The sequence below is a fragment of the Canis lupus genome, chromosome 1 (genome assembly GCF_003254725.2).
Source record: "Canis lupus dingo isolate Sandy chromosome 1, ASM325472v2, whole genome shotgun sequence".
Lineage (NCBI taxonomy): Eukaryota > Metazoa > Chordata > Mammalia > Carnivora > Canidae > Canis > Canis lupus.
Genome location: NC_064243.1, coordinates 114,272,346 through 114,285,598, shown reverse-complemented (window position 1 = coordinate 114,285,598; position 13,253 = coordinate 114,272,346). Strand labels below are relative to the sequence as shown.

The 13,253-nt window shown below is 47.0% G+C and overlaps 1 long non-coding RNA gene across 1 annotated transcript; it reads right to left on the bottom strand.

Moving 5' to 3' along the window:
- Positions 1-846: 846 nt before the first annotated feature.
- LOC112643899 (uncharacterized) lies at positions 847-2,067 on the bottom strand. The gene is made up of 3 exons (XR_003125957.3): positions 1,625-2,067; positions 1,237-1,328; positions 847-1,114 (listed from the first exon to the last, which is right to left on the bottom strand). It is a non-coding gene; the product is annotated as an uncharacterized LOC112643899 (long non-coding RNA).
- Between the last annotated feature and the right edge of the window lie 11,186 nt (positions 2,068-13,253).

Genomic DNA, 13,253 nt, shown 5'->3' with positions numbered 1-13,253 from the left:
TCTCTTGCCCCCTTGGGCCGTCCCAGCTCCTTGCGATTGCCCTCGATCGCCCAGGGGACCTCCAGGGACTGACCTGGGGGCATCCCAGAGCCACCCCTCTGAAGGCCAGGCCTCCCCTGCCTGTCCCAGTCCGTGGCAGGCACCGTATATGCGTGACCCCGAGGACGACGCTCACCAGACACTGAGGCCTGGAGTTACGTGGTCTTTGCACGCATTGCAAGTCTCTTGTTTGGGGGGGTCACAGGGCAGGCCAGGCTTGGAGCGTGGGTTCCCCAGGTCCCCTCTGCGGGGAGACCCAGCGAGGCGCCGCAGCGCCATCGTGAGGATGGAGCGAGGTCCTGCGCGTGCGGCGCCGGATGAACGTGACCTCTCGTTGATACCAACCGCCTTAAGAAGCATTTTCTACTGTGGGTTGTAAAACTCTGGTATTATTGGTCGTATTTTTAGTACAGATCCACACACCGTCCTTTACCTGAAAGACTTAGAACTATATGGTTTGGAGTGCGGATTTTTTTTTTTTTTTAATTTTAGAAGGCTGTGGAACGATTATGCCATATACGGGTTCTGCAGTATTCCCAGCAGGGTACAGACAGTACTCCACCACCACGTGGAATTTCTGTTTCAAAGCGCATATAGAGGACTACACACTTAATGGAATAGAAGTTATAAATAACCTGATGTCATTTTAGTCGTGTCTTACTGCTTGGAGAGTTTGGGGGCCTAATTAATGAAGCAGGTCGGTTTGTGCGTAACAAATCGCAGCGATGATTTTTAAAACTGATACCATTATTAAGCACCTACTGTGGACCAGGTACAGATTACATAGTTTATGCAAGTTTACAGGCACTAAACAATTTATTTCATCAAATAATGTGGTTTATTACAGATAAATTAGGGGGAAAACTCACAGAGGGTCCCCAGTAAAATAATTGGATCATCAGGGCAGCCCGGGTGGCTCAGTGGTTTAGCGCTGCCTTCAGCCCAGGGCCTGATCCTGGAGATCCAGGATCGAGTCCCACATCCGGCTCCCTGCTTGGAGCCTGCTTCTCCCTCTGGCTGTGTCTCTGCCTCTGTCTCTCTCTCTCTCTGTCTCTCATGGATAAATAAATAAAATCTAAAAAAAAAAAAAAAGGATCATCAAAGGATGGTAAAACCATTGGTAAAATGTTGGAGAACAGTCCAGAATTATTATCCAGCTGATGACTTATTCATTGCTAACGGGAAAAATGTACCTACCTAGTGAGGAGGGTGACACCCTCTTAACCAAATGATCAAACAATATCCCCAATAGATGGACAGCATGATGTCAAGGATCTCTTGATGTGACACTAGAGAAAGCACATAAAATTACCCATGCAGAATGCAGAATTCTTGTAGGGGGAAAAAAGTTAACATTTAATTACCAGGAAACAATCAGACATTGAAAATACATATATATAACATATATAATATGTATTATATATAGTATATAAAATATATAACAATTACCATATATTTATATATAATATATAATAATTTATAATCATATAATATATAATTGTATATATATAAATAATCAGGGGATATATGCCAGGTAACTGGCCAGTACTTTTCAAAAAAGTCCATGTCAATACAGCGTGCCCACCTCGACTGGGTCCTGTGTGGTGATCCTTGCCTGCTCCTTGCCAAACTCAGATGACGACAAGGCTAGTGTCTGTAGGCGATGGGGCTGTGCTTCCTGTTACAAATGCTGGACTGTTTCCCTCCGGGCCTCTGGCCTGAGCTGGAGCATGAATGGCAGCTTTGTGTCCGGGTGTGGGGCTTGCCTTCAGGCTGGCCTCACATGTGGGTGGGTGAGAGGCCAGGAGCCCCTCTTGGCGCTGCCCTCCCAGCCTCCACCAGTGCCAGACTAGGACTGGCTTTTTTCAGAAGCCAGCACCCACCCTAGTTAGCATCTCAGGCTATTGGAGAGCTGGATCTCTTTAAGGAACTGCCCTCTGGTTCTTATTTTCCTGTATGTGAATGTTGGGTGGCCCGGGGAAGAGGGGAGGCCGAGGTACAGACTAACATCTGAGCCCTCCTTGGCTGTCTTTTCTCACTCTCACGTACTTCCTGCAACTCTGGTCGTACCAGTCTCCCTCTTCCCTGCAGCCCTTTCCTGAATGCAGTGACCTCCTCACTCTGGATCATGTTCCCAAGCCTTTACCTGGTCGGTCTCCCAGAAATGTGTCAGAATCTCTGGTGTGTGGATGGTCTCCGCGGTGGCCGAATAATGACCCCCTAAAGACGTATCCATGCCCTAATCCTTGAAATTTGGGAATATTACCTTCCATGGCAAAAGGGCTTTTGCAGATGTCATTGAGTTAAGGATCTTGACATGGGGGAGATTATCTGGCTGGGAGTAAAGACTCCTAACTCTGGGAAAGGAACAAGGGGTAGTGGAAGGGGAGGTAGGTGGGGAGACAGGGTGACTGGGTGACAGGCACTGAGGGGGGCACTTGATGGGATGAGCACTGGGTGTTACACTATATGTTGGCAAATCAAACTCCAATAAAAAAAAAAAAAAAAGCCCAGGAGTAAAGGTGGCCACTAGAAACTCGAGAGATGCGAGGACACTGGGCTCTCCACTCAGTGCCTCCAGAAGGAACCAGCCCTGACAACACCTTGACTTTAACGCAGTGAAAGTCACTTGGGACTCTAACCTCCAGAACTGTGCTAGAAGAAATTCTGTAGTTTTAAGCCACTAAGGCTATGGTAATTTGTTGCAGCAGCAACAGGAAATGAATTCAGCTCCCTTCCCAAGCCCTTGGCCATTGTCGGTTGATTTATCTTTTTCTTCTCTCACTTTATACTAGTGAGGGTGCAGAAGCATCTCCTGATGACAATTCCTGAGTGATCAGAGGAAGTCCCCTAGCGGTCTCACTGTGTTGTCAGTTCCCTTATGAATGAGGGTCGGAATGGACAAGCCAGATGTCATAGGCTGGCAGCCTCTGGGTTACATCAGGTCTACACGCAAGTTTTATTTAGCTGCCAATGTTGTTGTTTTTTTTTTTTTTTAAGATTTTATTTACTTATGTGTGTGTGTGTGAGAGAGAGAAAGCATGAGCATGGGGAGGGACAGAGGGAGAGGGAGAAGCAGACTCCCCACCAAGCAGGGAGCCCAATGTGGGGCTGGATCCTGGGACCCTGAGATCATGACCTGAGCCAAAGACAGACACTTAACCGACCGAGCCACCCGGGCGCCCCTAGTTTCCAGTGTTTTAAAGCTTTCTCATTGTATTTATTTTATCAGGATCATATCATGTATTATATAAAATTTGAGAAGTATCAAAAAGGTTTCCAGTGCTGATCTCTCTTCTGCCTCTGCCCTCAGCTGCTCCCAGTTTTGCCCTGGATTGTGACATGTTCTTGCAGAGCTTTTCTATACATATACAAGAATTTTCACATAATACACACTCTAAACAAACAAACCCTCATACACGAATGCTGGTGGAAATGTAAAAATGGTGTAGTCTGCTAGTTCCTCCAAAAGTTGAACATAGAACTACCACATGACCCACAATTCCACTCCGAGGTGTATACTGAAGAGAAATGAAAAAGCATAAGTCCACACAAAAACATGCACACAAATGTTCTTTTTTTTTTTTTTTTTTTAGGATTTTATTTATTTATTCATGAGAGACAGAGAGAGAGAGAGAGAGGCAGAGACACAGGCAGAGGGAGAAGCAGGCTCCATGCAGGGAGCCCGATGTGGGACTCGATCCCGGGTCTCCAGGATCAGGCCCTGGGCTGAAGGCGCCACTAAACCTCTGAGCCACCAGGGCTGCCCACAAATGTTCATAACAAGATTATGCATAATAGCCCAAGGAAGGAAAGACCAAAATGTCCATGAACTAATGAGTAAATATAATACAGTAGAATGATCAGAATGGCTTATTTGGCCGTAAAAAGGAGGTAGTACTGATCCATGCTACAACATGGATGAACCTTGAAAGCGTGTGGCAAGTTAAAGGAGCCAGACACAAAAGACCACGTGTTGTACTGATTCTTTTTATGTGGAATGACCAGAATAGGCCAATTCGTAAAAACAGAAACTAGATTAGTGGTTGCCAGGGACTGCAGGGATTGCCAGGAATGAGGTGATAGAATGTTCTAGAATTAGTGAATGATAACTACACAACGTTGTCAGTATACTAGAAACCACTGAGTCATACACTTTTAAATGATTAATATTATTGTTCTGTGAATTCTATCTCCATAAAAAAGCGATACTTAAAATAAGGTATGTGCATGAAATTATGTTAGCTACTGCAAAATTGCCCATTATTCACCAAGAATGCATGCAAGCAGCCATCTTGCCATGCTTCTAGATTCTCTACCATCCATGGGCCTTGTGTACAGGCAGGAATACTAACTCATCTCTGTGCTCTGAAAAAAAAAATCATTAAACACTTATTCCTCTCAACCAGATTTCCCTTACCACTTAAACACCCCTGCCAAATGCGATCCCCTTCAACTCTTCGCCGTTCTAGTATCAGCAAGCAGACAAAGCTGGTGTGTGATCTAATAATGATTATAAAACTAATTACTTGTGCTGACACATGTCACAAATGTGCTGACACCGTGGCTTTAAATTTGTTTCTTTTTTAAAAAATTATTTATTTATGTATTAATGAGAGACACACACAGAGAGAGGCAGAGACACAGGCAGAGGGAGAAGCAGGCCCACACAGGGAGCCCGACTGGGGACCCGATCCTGGGTCTCCAGGATCAGGCCCTGGGCTGAAGGTGGCGCTAAACCGCTGAGCCACCCGGGCTGCCCTTTAAATTTGTTCCTTTATTATTGCCATTCCAATTTGTATTCTTCTTTCCAAGGGAGTTTGCTTGTACTCACCCACCATGAAGAGTCAGGGTTACCGCTTCAGGGCTGCTGAGGTTCTGGTGTAGGTGGATCCGGTTTCAGGATGGCCAGTGATTCAGGATCAGTGATGAGACCAGGGAGCACCCACCCCAGGAGCCCTCCTCTGACGTGATGGTTGCTCAGGGACCGTCTGCGGGTTTGGCTCTGAACAAGCACATGGGTTTGGGTCAGGGCCCGGGTCAGGCTTTCCCCTCAGAGTCTCATGTCTTCTGAGCACCTTCTCCCATAGTTGAGGCTGGCGGGGTGGACTCTGCGGTGTTTTGTCCTGAGCAGGACCTGTTTCTATCCAGGTAAACCCAAGGCCTTTCGTTGTTGCAGCTTAATAAAATCCCAACCATATTTATTGTGATAAAAAAAGTAACACCAGATTTGTCAATTTAGCCCTTTTTAAGTGCATGATGCAGGGGCATTAGCTTGTGTTCTTAATGCTTGGCAACCATTCCTATTCTGTTTCTCCAATTTTCCATCACTTCAAACCATAACTCTGTACCCATTAAGCAATAATTCCTCACTCCCTCCTCCCCATAGCCCCTGGCAACGTCTAAGCTACTTTTTGTGTCTATTGAATTGGCCTATTCTAGATATTTCATGTAAATGGAATCATAGGATATTTGTTCTCTTGTGTCTGGCTTTTGCTTAGCATAACGCTTCCCAGGTTCATCCATCCTTCTTCTTCCTTCCTTCTTACGGAGGGGTAATATTCCATGGTCTGGATGTGCTATATTGTGTTAATTCGTTCATCAGTTGATGGATGTCTGGTGTCTGTCCACCTCTTGGCTACTAGGCATAAAGCTGGTATGGACATTCACCTGCAAGTACCTGCTTCAGCCCTGTATTCAGTTTTTCCAGGAAGATACCTAGACCACATGGCTGGGTCATATGGTAGCTCCATGTTTATCTTCTTGAGGACCAACCAAACTGTGTTCCACAGCGGCTGCACTATTTTATACCTTCGTCAGCGACGAATGAGGGCTCTGATTTCTCCACATCCTCACCGACACTTGTTTCCCCTTTTTATTATTATTATTTTTCTGAGAGAGAGAGCACACATGTGCAAGTGTGAGTGGTGGGAGGGGCAGAAGGAGTGAGAAAATCTTACACAGGTTCCACACCCAGTACGGAGCCCAATGTGGAGCTCGATCCCATGACCCTGAGATCATGACCTGAGCTGAAATCAAGAGTCGGTGTGTCAACTGACTGACTCGGTAGGGCCCCTCCCCGTTTTTGTTCTATGATAGCCCTTCTGTTAGATGTGAAGTGTTGTCAACAACCCCAATTTATTTTCCCACCAACCATTAAGATGTGTCAGTTGTCAAATCACTATGTTGTACGCCTGAAGTGAATGTCAACTGTACTTCAATTAAAAGCATTTTTAAAAATGAAATACTGAACATCATTTACACATAAGGACCTGAGATATCAAGCCCCTACCAGTTTGCCGATTCAGTGTGTTAGCAAACGTTCTAAATTTGGGCCTGAGAAGTGAAAAAATGGGAACTCGTTATGGTCTTACTTTGCATTTCTCCCATGATAAGGAGGCTGATCATCTTTTCTTGTATTTAAGAATGTTTAGCATTTCTTTTCCCATGATTTGTCTGTGAATTAACCTTTGCCCACTTTGCGGTGATTACTGGTCACATGCTATGTTTTAAAACTTGTCTATTAGTGGGACGCCTGGGTGACTCAGCGGTTGAGCGTCTGCCTTTTACTCAGGGCGTGATCCCAGGACCCAGGATCGAGTCCCCACATCGGGCTCCCGCAGAGAGCCTGCTTCTCCCTTTGCCTGTGTCTCTGCCTCTCCCTCTCCGTCTCTCACGAATAAATAAATAAAATCTTTTTAAAAATTAAAAAAAGAAAATAAAACTTGTCTATTAGGGGGCTCCTGGGTGACTCAGTTGGTTAACCGTCTGACTCCTGGTTAGCTCAGGTCATGATCTCAGGGTTGTGGGATCGCCCTAAGTTGGGCTCCATGCTGGGTGTGGGGCCTGCTTGGGATTCTCTCGCTCAATCTCTCTCTCTTTCTGTGCCCTTCCCCTGCACCTCCACCCCCACTTGGGCTCACTCTCTCTCAAAAAAATAAATAAATAAATAAGAAGAGGTCTGTTGGTTGCAAACAGTGAAAAACCACAGGAGTGATGTCACCTAAAAGTCTAATTTTCCAGCACCCCTTCGCAGTGGAAAGGCCCAGCAGCGTGGCCCAGGTTCTCAGATGGTGGGGAGTGGCTGGAGGAGGTACACTCTGTCTATCGGGTACATTCTCTTTCACGTCTCCGCCCCGAGCAGTGGTATGCATGGGCCCATCACCTGACAAAATGCAGGCCTGGCCCTGTGAGTGTGTGTGGTGGTAGCTCCTGGTGATGTAGGAAAGATGTTGGGGTTTGGAGCTGATGGCCAAGAAAGAATTCTTGAGAGGTCTTTGGTGCAAAAAGGTGGGTTTTATGAAAGCACAGGGACAGGATCCGTGGGGAGAAAAGGCTACACTGGGGTCATGAGGAGTGGCCCATTATGTACTTTCATGTTGGGAGGGGGTTAGGGATTATGTAAGTCTCAAAGTAATTTGGAAGCGAGGTTTCCAGGACCTTGAGGGACTAGCTATTGTTGGGAAAAGGTCATTTATTACTGTCCAATAAAAACATAAGTCATGAGACCCTTTAGATGTATATGGGTGGGCCATGTGCTTGGGAGATGATCGTCAACATGTATCTTGGAGGGTAGAGATAAAGGAAGTTTCCAAAGGAATTTTTATATATTAAAGGAGACTTAAAAGATCCTGGGGGTCAGGCTTGGGCTGCCTTTTGCTCTTAGCAAAGTATTAACATCAAGGCAGCTGAGCTCCTAGAGGAAAGTCACTCTGCCTATTTCAAGGGCTTGTCAGTGGGCTGTAGGAAGTAAGGAGATTTAATTTTTCTTTTGCCTTCCCCACATTGCCAGGACAATCCTTTCAAAGCACTTAGGCCTCAACTGGGCCCTGAGCCCTGAGAAGAGAAAAAGACTCTCAGAAGCAGAGCTGGCCGGTCATGTCTTAGTGTTGCTGCTACAACAAAAGGCCCCAGATTTAGTGGTTTAAAATGTTACATATTTATTCTCCTATAGTTCTGGAGGTCAGAAATCCAAATTGGATTTCACTGGGCTGGAGTCAAGGTATCAGGGCAGCATTCCTTCTGGAAGAGGCTCTTGGGCAGAATCTGTTTGCCACCTTTTCCAGATTCTTCCGGGGTGGCAGGCACTCCTGGCTTATGGCCACAGTGCTCCAGCCTGGGCTCCCCTCCTCTCCCTCGGCCCCCTCATAAGGATGCGTGTGATTTCACTGAGGGCCCACTTGGGTGATCGAGGAGCATCTCCCCCTCTCAGACCCTGTCAAATCCCTCGTGCCATATAAGGTGACATTTACAATTTCTGGGGATTAGGACCTAGATGATGGGGGTCATTATTCAGCTTACCACAGAACATAGTTCTTTTATGATCAGAGTAGTGTCCACCTTCCTAGTTATTACATAGCAATTCCTCTATTTGTTGGTTCTGAAATCAGAATGCCAAGTGTGAGGCCAAAGGCCCTAGGTGTGTTGTCCCATGTAAGGCTCCCAGCACCCCTCTGACGCAGGTTCCACTGCTATCCTGAAGGTACAGGCCAAGCCAGCTCCAGAAGGGGAGCAGCCAGGGTTCCGACCCGGGAGCCTGCAACTGCTATCCTGGGCTGACCCATCTACAAGCATAAGAACCACTATTACCCTCAGAGCCCCCTTCCCCCGGCAGAGGCTTTCCTAAGGCTTTGTGTGTGTTGAATCTTGTAAATGGATCCATTGAGGCGTTGGCTGTCTGTGAACTCCCCCTGCCATCACTTTATGAGGTTGGCCACCCCAGCAGGAGAGGCCCCGCTGAATCAGAGAGCTAAGACCTTGGGGTCACCCGTTGGTGCTTGCTCACCACAGGGCCTCTCTGAAAACTGTGGGCTCGGGTCCTGCCCACACAAATCATACTTCCGGGGAAATGCTGTGCAAAGTTTTCTCTAAGGCAGCACTGGCCAAATACCAAGTGTCTGTAACCTGGCTCTCCTTTGAAGACTGAGGCTTAGAAAGAAAGGCAGCCAGTAGCTTTTATCAAGCTGGCCAGCTGAGGTACTGGGAGCCAGTGGGTTGCCAGAGGTTCTGCTGGCCCGTGAGAAGAGGATTTGAAAAGAAATGTATGAATCTAGCCTTGAGAAACAATACTTCCCTGGGGAAAGGAAAGAAGAGCCATGTTTATATGACTGGTGGCCTGTATGCTAGCAGCGGGGTGCCCTATGATTTTTTTTTAAAGATTTTATTTATTCATGAAAGACACAGAGAGAAAGAGAGGCAGAAACACAGGCAGAGGGAGGAGCAGGCTCCATGCAGGGAGCCCAATGCAGGACTCGATCCCGGGACCCCAGGAATACTCCCTGGGCCGAAGGCAGGTGCTAAACCTCTGAGCCACCCAGGGATCCCCGCTCTATGATTTATATGAGAGAATATCTATTTATTAACAATTATAATATGTTTTGGGGGGTGGGGAACCAAAGGCATGTACTAAGTACACCAAACTAGAAGATCTTGGTTATCATTTTATTGTTGATAAGAATGAGGCTAGGGGGGGCCCTGGCCTCCTCGGTCAAAAGAAAAAAAAAAAAAAGAATGAGGCTCATTTACAAAAAAGTGAGGGGGGGTTGTTGATTAAAACATTATACAGAGTATCTTTGGGTTTTGGAAAAGCTGAGATTTAGCTCTTTTTTTTTTTAAGATTTTATTTATTTATTCATGAGAGACGCACACACAGAAAGAGAGGCAGAGACACAGGCAAAAGGAGAAGCAGGCTCCATTCAGGGAGCCCGACGCGGGACTCGATCCCAGGACTCCAGGATCAGGTCCTGGGCCCAAGGCGGCACTAAACCACTGAGCCACCCGGGCTGCCCAGATTTAGCTCTTTTAACAGAGATCCAAGTCAGAAGTTTATTTTGCTCTCCCTATTTCTTTCTAGGCTGATAAAAATGGCTCTGCTCCATGAAATCAGTCAGGGATCTTGGTATCTTCTGGGCATTGGTCTTGTCTACATGGTCAGATGGGCTTGTCAGGACTACCACACTCGACCATGTTGGCTGCAAGGGAGTGTGGGAAATTTAAGTTTTCTTTGGGGGGGGGTCTTATGCCTAATAAGATTCTATTACTTTTTTTTTTTGTAAGATTTCATTTATTTATTCATGAGAGACACAGAGAGAGACACAGGCAGAGATATAGGCAGAGGGAGAAAGGATGCAGGATTCGATCCCAGGATCCCGGGATCACAACCTGAGCCAAAGGCAGACGCTCAACCACTGAGCCACCCAGGTGCCCCAAGATTCTATTACTATTGTGTTAGTTAGCTACTGCTGTGTAACAAACTACCCCCCCGCCCCCCGCACCCAACTTAGTGACTCAAAACAACAGACAAAATTAGTAGTAAGGTGTTGGCCAGGGCTATGGTCATCGCAAACCAACCACGGGAGGGTGCTTTACTGGCATGCTTGTTGGTAGGCCTCAGGCCCTTGCTGGCTGTTGGCCAGAGACATCAATTCCTTGCCATGTGGACCTCTCCACAGGGCAGCGCGCAGCATGGCTTCCCACTGAGCAAGAGAGCAGTGCAAGCAACCTGGGAGCCTCAGTCCACCGGCAACCTAATCTCAGAAGCGACATCCCGTCACTTCCCCATGTTCTATTTGCTAGAAGCGAGGCACTAGGTCCAGCCCATCCTCCAGAGGAGGGGACTGTGCAGGGCAGGGACACCGGAGGTGGGATCACTGGGGCCATCTCACGGGTGCCTCCCACAACAGTGGACTAAGGGGAGGTAGATTTGGGGGTTAATCAGCTGTGTCCAGCCCCATTTCTCTAAAGGAAAGTCAGTAACTCATCCTGGCGAGGGAAATGGCCTCTAGACAGCAACAGAGGACGGAGCATCCATGCGAGCATTCTGGTATCATTAGGGGGGACATTTGTGGACAGAAAAGACTCATTACTGTTTTTTTTTTCTACTTATTTATTTTAGGGGAGGTGGGGTGGGGGCAGAGGGAGAGAGAGAATCTTAAGCAGACACCCCCCACCCCAATAAGCTGAGCATGGAGCCCTACTTGGGGCTTGATCTCACCACCCTAAGATCAAGACCTGAGCCAAAATCAAGAGTTGGATGCTTAACTGACTGAGCTACCCAGGTGCCCCTGATGACTGTTTTAAGTTAATCTTCTATGTATTAAAACTACCAATATACTTTAAAAAAAAGATGGTGGGGGGGATGCCTGGCTGGCTCATGTGATTCTCCATATCAGGGTCATGAGTTCAAGCCCCTTACTGGGCACAGAGCCTACTTAAAAGACACCAAATAAATAAATAAATAAATAAATAAATAAATAAAATAAAATAAATAAAAGAACTACCAGTGAAAAAAACCCATTATTTTCCTTAAGCTTCAAAGTTCTATTTCCAAATATTATTCTATTTTAAATCTAGTAAATTTTACCAGTCACCTTTGGGGGAGGTCTTTGATTAATGTTCAACCCCTGCCAGTTTCAACCGCTTCGTAGCCCATTTAGAATCTTAGTTAATTAATTTCCCTTAAACGTTCTGCTTTCACAATTTTAAACTGTTCGATTTTCTTGGAAGCTCAACAGAATCGCCTAAGAAATAAAAGCTTTCCAGGTGCTTAACTCTTATAATAAATTATAAAAGTATCAAGATCTTTTAAACATTCCAGTACCGTTTACTCACCTAGAAAAATTCTCTTTTACATTTCAGTGAAAAATCACTAGTGTATAATAATGGATTGTTCAATTACGCACTTTCCGTCGGAAGACTCGCATCTACAGGATAAATGGGTCATGTTTTTGCTTATGCCAAATTCTCTTAAGCATTACTTAAGCATTTAAATAACTTTAAATACCGAATATCCCGGATGATTCTTAAACATAACACAGGAGTATTAATTCTGTGGCCTCAATTGACTTTCTTCTTTTATTTATTTTTTTAAGTAGGCTCCACTCCCCATGCGGGCTTGAACTCACAACCTTGAGATCAAGAGTCGTGCTCTACTGATGAGCCAGCCAGGCGCCCAAGATTTCTTTTTCATTTTAAGCCTTGCTTACAATTGGGCATTAAAAGACACTTATAAGGAAAATTTTACTGGCAAGGTGAGGTTAATTCTTGGCCAGAGGTTTGGGACTGGATTGGAGCTACAACTTTCTAGCTATGAAAAAAAAATTAACAACAACAAAAACCCCAGAAAAAGGCCCCGGAATGCTGAGCCCTTTTAAAATAGTTACGATAACAAAGGGGCTCCTGAGCTGTAAAGTGGGGGTCCTCGGGCCTGCATCCCAGGTCAGGGCGTACCATGACCTCATATGTGTGCAATTTCACACTCGGCGAAATCAGAGGAAATCTGCTCTGCTACCGGCTTGCTCACAGCTGGATTGGCGTCAGCTGGTCTGTCTGCTGCCCAGCTCCCTGCTGCATTCTTTCCCAAACCCCGAGGAGGCTTGCTGTCTGGCCCGGCCACAACCCCTGGAGGCTAGTGAAATGACCTCCAGTGTGTCGAAGGCATCACTCATCACCCCTTAGCCTGGCTGTGCCCCGGCCAGGCTGAAGTGAGGGTCGTGACCCCAGAAGTGAACAGAGAGGTCCCGGAGGGTCCCTTGGGGACTGGAGATCTGGGATCTGGAGATTGTCCCTGGGATGAATCAGCTCTCACAGCTCTGTCCATGGAATGCGGGGAGGGTGCCACCAGCCTGGCATTGACCAGCCTTGGAAGGGGGGGAGTTGGCGGCAGGGCGTGGAGCTGCTGGGCTCAACTTCTTAAAAACTCCAGAGGCCCTGTCGCCTGGAGGAGGGGATGCAAGGGGCCCACATGAGGGAGATCAGATAACAGGCTGCCTGGGGTGGGGGGGTGGAGGGGTGTGCTGGAAGAAGACAGTGGAAGGAGGCTGGCCAAGTGACTTCAAAGCCCAGCCCTGCCCCTTCCACCCACACAGAGAGGGGCCTGGGGAGGCAGCGCAGTCAGCCCGGGGATGAGGACCTACTGGGCGCAGCACCTGCTATACGTGGGGTGCTTTGCCTGGGTCCTGCTGTCCCGGAGCTAGCTAGATGAGTCCTGATCAAGGTGAGAGGTGAGCCTGCCCTGTGACCCAGAGCCTTGTGGCCCCACACGTGGGCCAGATTCTGTGTATATCTTGAAGGAAAGAAATGGGAAATTTGCCGTCGGATTGAATGTGGACGTGGCCGTGGGAGAAGGGGAGACAGAGAAGTCCAGCACCAGGCCAGGGGCTTGGATCCGAGCAGCTGGTTGAACACAGGGGTCTTTTCCTGAAGAGGATGTGAGG